This window comes from Cygnus atratus, chromosome 9 (genome assembly GCF_013377495.2).
Source record: "Cygnus atratus isolate AKBS03 ecotype Queensland, Australia chromosome 9, CAtr_DNAZoo_HiC_assembly, whole genome shotgun sequence".
In the NCBI taxonomy this organism is placed as follows: Eukaryota; Metazoa; Chordata; class Aves; order Anseriformes; family Anatidae; genus Cygnus; species Cygnus atratus.
Window position 1 is genome coordinate 23389818 of NC_066370.1, and position 8639 is coordinate 23398456.

An 8639-nucleotide genomic window follows, 5' to 3' on the forward strand; every position below is an offset into this window, starting at 1 on the left:
TGATAATTTAGGAAGGATCGGTGAGCCAAAAGGAAAAGGAAACAACATCTTGTAGCTCACAATTTTTATGAAAATGCCCCAAAGTACTTACAGAGCATTGTGCTAACACACAAGAAAAGTACTTAGTGGCTGCTGTTCTTTAGGGCACCAAATTACAAAAAAAAAAAAAAAAAAAAAAGAGGAAAACCCTAAAACCGCAAAACATCCAAAACAGTAATAAACCCCAAAACAATAATAATAAATAAAAAAAGAGAGACAAAAAAAATGTACTTTATGCTTTCTGTAAAGAAGAGGTCTTCTCAGCCTGTTGATATGCAAACAGTTGATCAAACACTGAACAGGACTGGAATTTTGGATGACCAACTTCCTGTGATTTTTTTTTATATCAGATTTGGATTATAAACTACAAACTTTAATATCTGGCTCAAGATTTTTATTGTAGTTTGGTATTTAAAATGTTTCTGCCCCCTATGAATGCTAAAATGAAGTTCTAATCAGTAAGTTATACTTGTGATTGACTGCTTTTGACTGAAATTACAAGTATCTCCAATAATAAAGAAAAGATGCAGCATTAATCAAACCTGAATATATATATGTGTGTGTGTGTGTGTGTGTGTGTGTGTAGAAAAGCAGCTTTGGAAGGAAAAGCAATTAAATAACATACATGACTGTACGAAGAAACTGGAAAACAATGTAATGAATTTGAAGCAGCAGTTGGAAACTGGAAGACTGATAATGAAGAGAGAGATAGAGTTAAGCCCTTAGACGCATGCTTTAAAAATAAATATATATATATATATATATATTTTTTTTTACAACATCCATCCCACAATTCAAAAGACTCTAATGCATGGTAGAGACATAAGAAATTCCAATGGGGTTTCTCCATTACTAGACGAAAACGGTAGAATAAGTAACAACACAGATAAATTCACTGTATAGTAGACTACTCGTTATTCTGCTAAAAGCCAAGAGATTTACTCTGTTCATGAGATGATGAGTCACTTTATTTTTCAAAATTAATTGAAAATGCCAAGCAACGGTTATTAAATATAGGCACTGTAAAATCAGACTGGGAATGTCACGTTCCTTTGGTAAGTTTTAAACAAATCTTATTTATTATCATTGGCTTTTAATGCCTATTCAATCACTAGCAAATTTTTTGATTAGCAGAAGAAACATAGTGTTTTATCAACATTTAAAGGGGATAAGCAGAACAACAAGGTAATTATACAACTATCATCCTGATAGATATTCCAGGTCAAGTAAGACAATGATTGATATAAAGCTTATCAAGCATAGAACTAAGAAAGTGAAATTAATGCCAATCAAACTCGAATTTATAAAGACCAGATCATTGCCCAACTAACAAGGTTCTTCTTTGTAAGATTATAGGTTTATTAATAAAAGGTGAAACCATAAGAACATTTATTTGGGATCATGGTGCTTCGTTTAGAAAAGGAAAGCTATAAATGCACATGGCAAACAACAGAATGACCTTGATTATCTATAAAGACTGGTGATTGCACGTGGTCAGTCTGGAGATGATCGTCCAGAGGTACTTCATGGGTGCGCCACCACCACATGGCGGGCAGTTTGAACGAGCACTTTGCACAATGCAACAGGAGCAGGAAGAGAACACACAGTGTGGTTATTGTTACCACGCTGGTGAGTGGTAATTAATTAAGCCACTATAAACTGACCACTTACAATGTTTGCCCATACTCCTTTGCTCTCTATTTCCCATCTACCCTTCCCTTTCTAAGATCCCTAGATCCCAGATCCCTAAGATCCTAGATCTTCTGCACCTGTCCCAGTTTGAGTGATGCCTCCACATGTTTATCAATCATTTCCATCCAGTAAAGTTTTCCTATTTGTTCATTTCCAAATTGTTCATCCTTCAATGTATAACACTGCATTTCGTGCTCTTAGGTTTTAAACAGCCTCTACTATTTATTTGTCAAATGTCATCCACAAATTTCTGTGATATTGCCACCCTCCTCTTTTTATAATATGTCCCTTTTTTTTTTTCAGCCAGTTTCATTAGCATACTTCTATTTTTCTCCAGAGGACTAGAGAAAACATCAAATAAGATCTGTTCTTGGATTGATTCTTCAGAAATTCTGTATTTGAGTCTCAGAGTTCCTTGCAGTGCAAATCAAAACAAACTTAAAAGCCTACCAGAAACTACATGGTGAACAAGATCGAAAATGTATTATTCAGGCCAGCAGACAGAGATAAGATTCAGTTCTTGGACACTGGTACAGAAAAATATAGTTAAAATTAGAGATATTTTAAAAATAGTGACTAGAATTAATCATGATGCTTTACTGATTGTTTAATGCTGAGAATTCTCTAATCCAGTCAATATTTCCTAAATGTCATGAGTTAATTTAAACCAGGAAATTAAGTCATGGTGGTGGTCTAGATGATAACAGCATTTTTTTCATGTTTTAGTTAGAATCCCAGCTTGACTGAAGACAGGAGGAATTCCCAATGGACTGAGAATGCACCTACCCCTCCACATAACACACGGAGCTCCACATACAAGCTCTTTTGCAGTCCGACCTTTAGTTGCCTCTATGTTTTCCATAGAGTTACCTACAACTCACAGTGGATTTTTTATTTTAGATTTGCTTTCTAATATTCCCTCTGATGTTGCATGAAACGATCTAATGGTGTTAACTGCATATTGATCCACACCTATGGTCTTTTGGACTGTCCTAAGTAGAGACGACACCAATCCTTTTTTTTTTTTTTTTTTCTTTTTCCTCTATGCAAGTTCATTTTATACATCTGTGTAGAACCCAGCAAATTCTTTACAGGAAAACTTTTGAAAAAGCTATGACTTCACTTCGGAGTTGTACATGAGCACCACCTTTAATAATTAAACCTTAGGATTTCTGCAGAACACATAATTCTCTGGTAAAATCAGTAACATTCATAAATCAGAACCTGAAGTGTGAAATTGTATGTAAAGTCTCTCATCTATCACCGTTTTACTCTACTTGCTGTTTCATGACACAAAGTAATATTTTGTGAGAAGTAATGCTTTGCTCTGGACAAGACACGTCATTAGCACACTTAGCTACCTGGTGCTGGGGATGTATCAGAGCCGGCACTTTTTCCCAAAGAACGGGCCGTGCTGCAGGATGAAATACAAAGCAGAGACATACTGCAGAAAAAAATAGTTCAAACACTGAGGAATTTGGATAAAGCAAGCTTTTGGCAGCTCAGCACCGCATTTGCTTTAAGGTGCCAAAAGCTCCCTCCAGACAGAGCCAGGTATTAAAAACAACTTGCAGGCAACACAGAGCCAATTGCCAGAATCAAGTGCAAGATACGTATTTTATAAAGAAGTTCCTGTGATACTTCACATTTATTTTTCTGCTGAACTTTAAAATAGGATAAAAAGGGGTCATGGATACAGGTAGGCAATCCAGCACAGTGAGGACTGCAGCAGAAGACAGAATCCTCCTTGCTTTCTCTTTATTATGAAATAAAAATGGAGCTATGAATCACTGCAGCATAGACAAATCATCTGAGGTATCTTAAAACAGCCGCTTGACTGACTGCTGTAATATCACCTGTCATTCAATAAAAAGAACTGCAGCACATGCTTACAAGTTGATAGAAATGTGCCCAAAACCAAACTGAAACCCTTGGCTTCATAAAATGCCACGATTTTAGAAGCTCCTCAGTTAAAGCATTTGAAGTCTCTTCAGAGCAGACGCAGCGACCTCTGTGAAAGCCAGGTGGGCACCAGCATGACCGACTGGGGCAGGCAGGGCAGACAGAAGCTATGGCTAAATGACCACAAATGCATCTGGGAAGGAGCTGGAAAACAGACACGGATCTGCGAGGGCCCTGGGTCACCAGAGAAACTCTTTGTTCTAAACTGCTGCCAAGCTTAAAAAGTTCCGGTTGGAAACAAAATAGAAAAGCAGAAATTTTTTGGCAACGTCTGCTCCCCAGGCTTCCCAGCTCACACAGCCAATGTGGACAAGGCATCAATACCACTCTGGAAGCCCACCTTGAATTTCTGGGCACTCCCTTTCTCGCTTGTACCACTGCCCCAGCAGGAGCAGCATCACTGTAAAGCCCTTCCCAAGAATGTATCTCACCCTCTGAAAAAACACAAATTGTGAGAAAAGTCAGGATACTCCGATGCAAACATACTCACTTTTTTCCTGAGGTCAATGTCTTTATCTCCACAAAGTTGTCTATCTGCAAAAATACAGCTTCTGCCAGAGGAGAACGTGCTGTGGGAAGTTCAGTTCACATCACTACCTCTTTCCTTCATGTTAGGATTTTTACTCTGAAGACTAAAAATCCACAAATGATTTTTTTTTTTTTTCCCTGTAAGGCTGCTGGTACACACCTCCCAAAGAAATTACGCTTAATACAAAAATCAAGAAAACAAGATAAAGAGATCTTGCCATCAATGTTAGCTCTACGCGTAGCACTTTCTGGGGTTCTGTGATGACAGAAGATTTAACTTCTATGACAACATTATGAAATATTTTTTTTTTTTGGTTCACTTAAGTAGGTACTCTTTGCCAAATTCAGCAGGTGATGCTTGCAACTGTGAAGTCCAATGCATATTGAAGTCAAAGGGGATTTTAACTGTACACAGATTTAGGATGAGATGCTTAAATGATTTTCAGGGTTGCGAAGAACACTAGCCAAGAAATCCGTAGCTCTCTCCTAGTTCATAACTTAGTCAAACATAAAAGATAAAAATACAGGATAGCATGAATTCTTTTTATATCCATAAAGACTTCTGGCATGTATTTGTGGATGAAGATACCAGACATGGCTCTTCTGTTGATTTCAAGGCTTTTACAAATATTCAATTACGAATTTAGTTACAAATATTTTTGTGTAAAGGTCCTTTTAGAGGATGAATATCAGTCTAATTAAACTTGCTAAATAATTTTATCATCTTACACTGGTATTACATGTTTGTCATCATAGGTTTATCCTATGAGACCCAACCCTTTTCTACAATGTGTGCCAGAGCCCTCAAGACTGTATACAAACGACTGGTTCTTACAGGGAAGACACAATTACGGACCATAATTTGCAAAGCTGCAATATATCTTACAGTAATAGTTATCTTATTAAACATTTAAAAAATAAGCAAAGATTTTGGATTAATTTTTTTAATAAATAAAATTCTTGAATAAATCTATTTTTAATTTGAAAGACAAAAACTAAACAAAAGAACAGAGAGGGAACCTATGAATCCCCAGTATTCAAGCACTTTACGTTAAAGTATTAAACATTTATATGAAAAACACCCTTTGATAGCAATTTCAAAAATGAGGTCACCATTACCTTAAAAAATGAAATTTGCTGCCCAGCATAGCCCAAACCTGAAATCTGTGAAGTTTGCCATCTGTTTCCCGTCACGTCACGCGCTGAGTCTAACTTCCAAAGTCTTGGGAGTTTCTTTTGGCAGATGATGCACAGCAGTGGGGGAAAAGCCTTTCTGAATCAGATTGTTTTGCTTTGAATTATGTTCTTTTTCAAGGATAAGTCATATTTATATTATATGTGTTATGATATTTGCCATGAACTATTTATTAATGTTTCGCTGACTGAGAAAGCTTCTGACAGAGCTATCACCTAAACTCCAGCTGAAGACAACATTTCAAAACAGCTATGAAAACTAAAGACCATTAATTATTTGCAGTGAAAGGAACTTTGCATCCTTCTAATCTCTGACGAGGCTTCTGATGGCAGAGCTGTCCGCCAGTCCTCTGGAGCTGGACAAGCATGGTGCTGGAGCACAGCACACTTCTCACCAAGCCACAGGAGGGGCGAGGAGAGCATCGGATGTATTCATAGAAGTTCTGGTGTACCTCTGGCTGCCTGAATGTCCCTTCCCTCCCAGACATCACACAGCAGAGCTGCCAGCTCCAGTTCCTGCATGCAGAAGCCTTGAGCAGCTGGAGGTTCCCCATGCTAGCTGCACAGTGCCCCAGGTTGACCTCAGGTCTCTGAGGATGGTTACACTTACAGCAGCTTCTAGGACACGGTAACTACATCTTCTTTTCTATTCTTACCAGTTCAGAGAAGTCCCAATAGCCTTCCTCAATAAAATGGGAGGGCACCTAAGGGTGCTCAGTCAGTCCCAGAACCCAACAAAAACTGCTCCACGCAACCTCTATCACCTTCCTCATCCTGTTAAAAAGCCTTCACCCAATTGTTGCATTTCCCTAGCATTTTCAGCCAAAATGAGGCCCCTAGAACTACTGCTGATAGAAAATGGTGCCTGTTTTACACATCATCCATCGGCTTTATTCTCTCTTTTGTTCTTCATCTGCTTGTTTTTCTCACACTGCTGCTCTAGCTGTTTGAGTCTGTGTTAGTGCTGGGCAGAACCACAATTTCTGGAAGTTATAGTTAGCTGGGAGTACAGCCAATTTTTCCCCTTTCTATTTCTTTATTTCTTATGACTATTTGCCTTTGTAATAGAAAGAATTCACAGCATGAAGGGCATGGTTGTTGATATGTTTCTAGCTTTGTACTTGCAGTGGAAACACGAACAAACTTTGCTTTTCAGGGTGACTGCATTGCCCTAAACGCTCAGCGCCTATGATGGGGGCCAGTTTTAACAGCCAAGCCCTGGCAGAGCCACTTCTCTTCTGCAAAGAAGGAATTTATAATATCTTGCCTGTAATCAGACTGAGTACAGGGCTGAGAAATGCAGTCTTTATATGCCACCTCTGCTTGTGTCAGTCAAAACCTATTAAGTTCACCTGTCACTTAGCATGTGATCTAATTCAGCTCTCGTAATTCCAGTGCAGCCAGTTTCAGCATTGGCACAAGCTTTCAGTGTCAGATAATGATATTCTGAGACATTTAATTTCAACCCTTATAAAACCGCTTAACCGCAAGTATCACTCTCAGCTCTCGAGATACCTAAACGAACGCTCATTTGAAACCCAGAAGAATTAAATTCACTCAACCCAGAGCACTGCACATAGGGCCTCCCACCTCGTGGCACCACAGGGGCCAGGGGCAGCTGGACATGGGCTAACACTGAGGTCTTCTGCCCAAGCTACCTGCTGCCAAAAGGGTCTCAGTTCCAACTCTGCAAGAGCAGGCACTGCGAGACGCCCATGCAGGTGGCCCTGGACCTTGCTAACCTGGGCTCAGACATAGGGTGCTCTCACGGCGTGGTCAGAGTCCCTGGGGCAGAGGCAGATACTGAAACGTGCTGGGAGGGAAGGGCAGGACACCATGAATTCTTCCTAAGAAGCACTGTTTATATATTTACACATTTTGTTACAAGATCTTCATTCTTCTGCCTTGGCTCGGGCTGCTGTGATTGATGGGGCCCGGGAGGCTGTTACAACCAGTCAGGGAGCACGCTATGTCTTCATTTAAACTTTAATAGCTTGAATGCCAAAGTCCTTATGCACATTCATTTTTTTAAAGCCCACCACCTCGACAACAACCAACCAACACAATTTAATCAACAGAACAAGAAATGTGACAGATGTGAGACAGCAGGATAGATAGATATATACCCATCACTCACCTTGCAAGACTTGCATGGAATGGGATGGCCTACACTGCCGCATTTACCTGCCAGTGCCTATGTTCAGGGCACAAACATAAGATTCATTAAATTACTAGAATTATTTGATATATATATAATATCCCTATATATTCATATACCTACCTACATATGCTGTCAAAGTTTTAGAAAGGCACTCATTAGTACTGAGAGAGACTCTTTGCACCTTTATTTCTGGCCTTAAAATGGATCAAAGGAGGACAGAAAAAAAACAAACCAACCCTGGGTTTTATTTTGAAGTAAAAAGGTCTTAGAAGCTACTATACAAAAGCTATCAAAATCCCTAATTAAAACCCCAGAGACCCCAGAGAACTCTAAAAAGCACTTATCTTCTCAGAAGGTAGATCTTTGTTCCCAGTATATCTGTGCTCATGAACTGAAAATAGGCAAATGCACTTTCGGCTGTATAAATTATTGTCTCAAATCCTATGCAACATGTACAGATATATTTCATCACAAAGGTATTTTTCCAAACATAACAAACATTTCCTGGCTTTATGTGGTATCTTCTTTACATGCCTAAATACTTCCTGGATGCAAGATGTTTAGTGGTTGCAAAATATATCAAAATTTTTTCACCTTTTTTCTACACTTTCTTCAAAACCAAATGGGTTGCAAATTCAATAAGATACAGGTATGAAGGCAAAGGAAAAAGAGAACTCCTTTAAATAAAAGGAAAAATCACAGCCTCTTATTTTCTGTGGAGATGCTAATATCCCTCTACATGATAAGGACTTTTGAACTACATTTCTATGGATGCTGGTGGGAAGTCAGTTTATTTCTCCTGTGTATTAAAGAGAATAATTTATCTTGCAGGAAAAAAAAAATAATATGAGTGCATATGCAAATATCTTTTCCAAATAAAAGCATTCTATTAAAATTCACATTTGTGAATAAGGTAAATGTTGTGTAGCACTTGGTTGACAGCATTTATATAAGCAAAATGCAGAATAACATATTCCAAATGATCATTAGATTAATTCCATTTTGCCTTTACTAGATAGTGGCACACTGGAATTAGGTATTTTTCTCAAATACGTGTATTTTA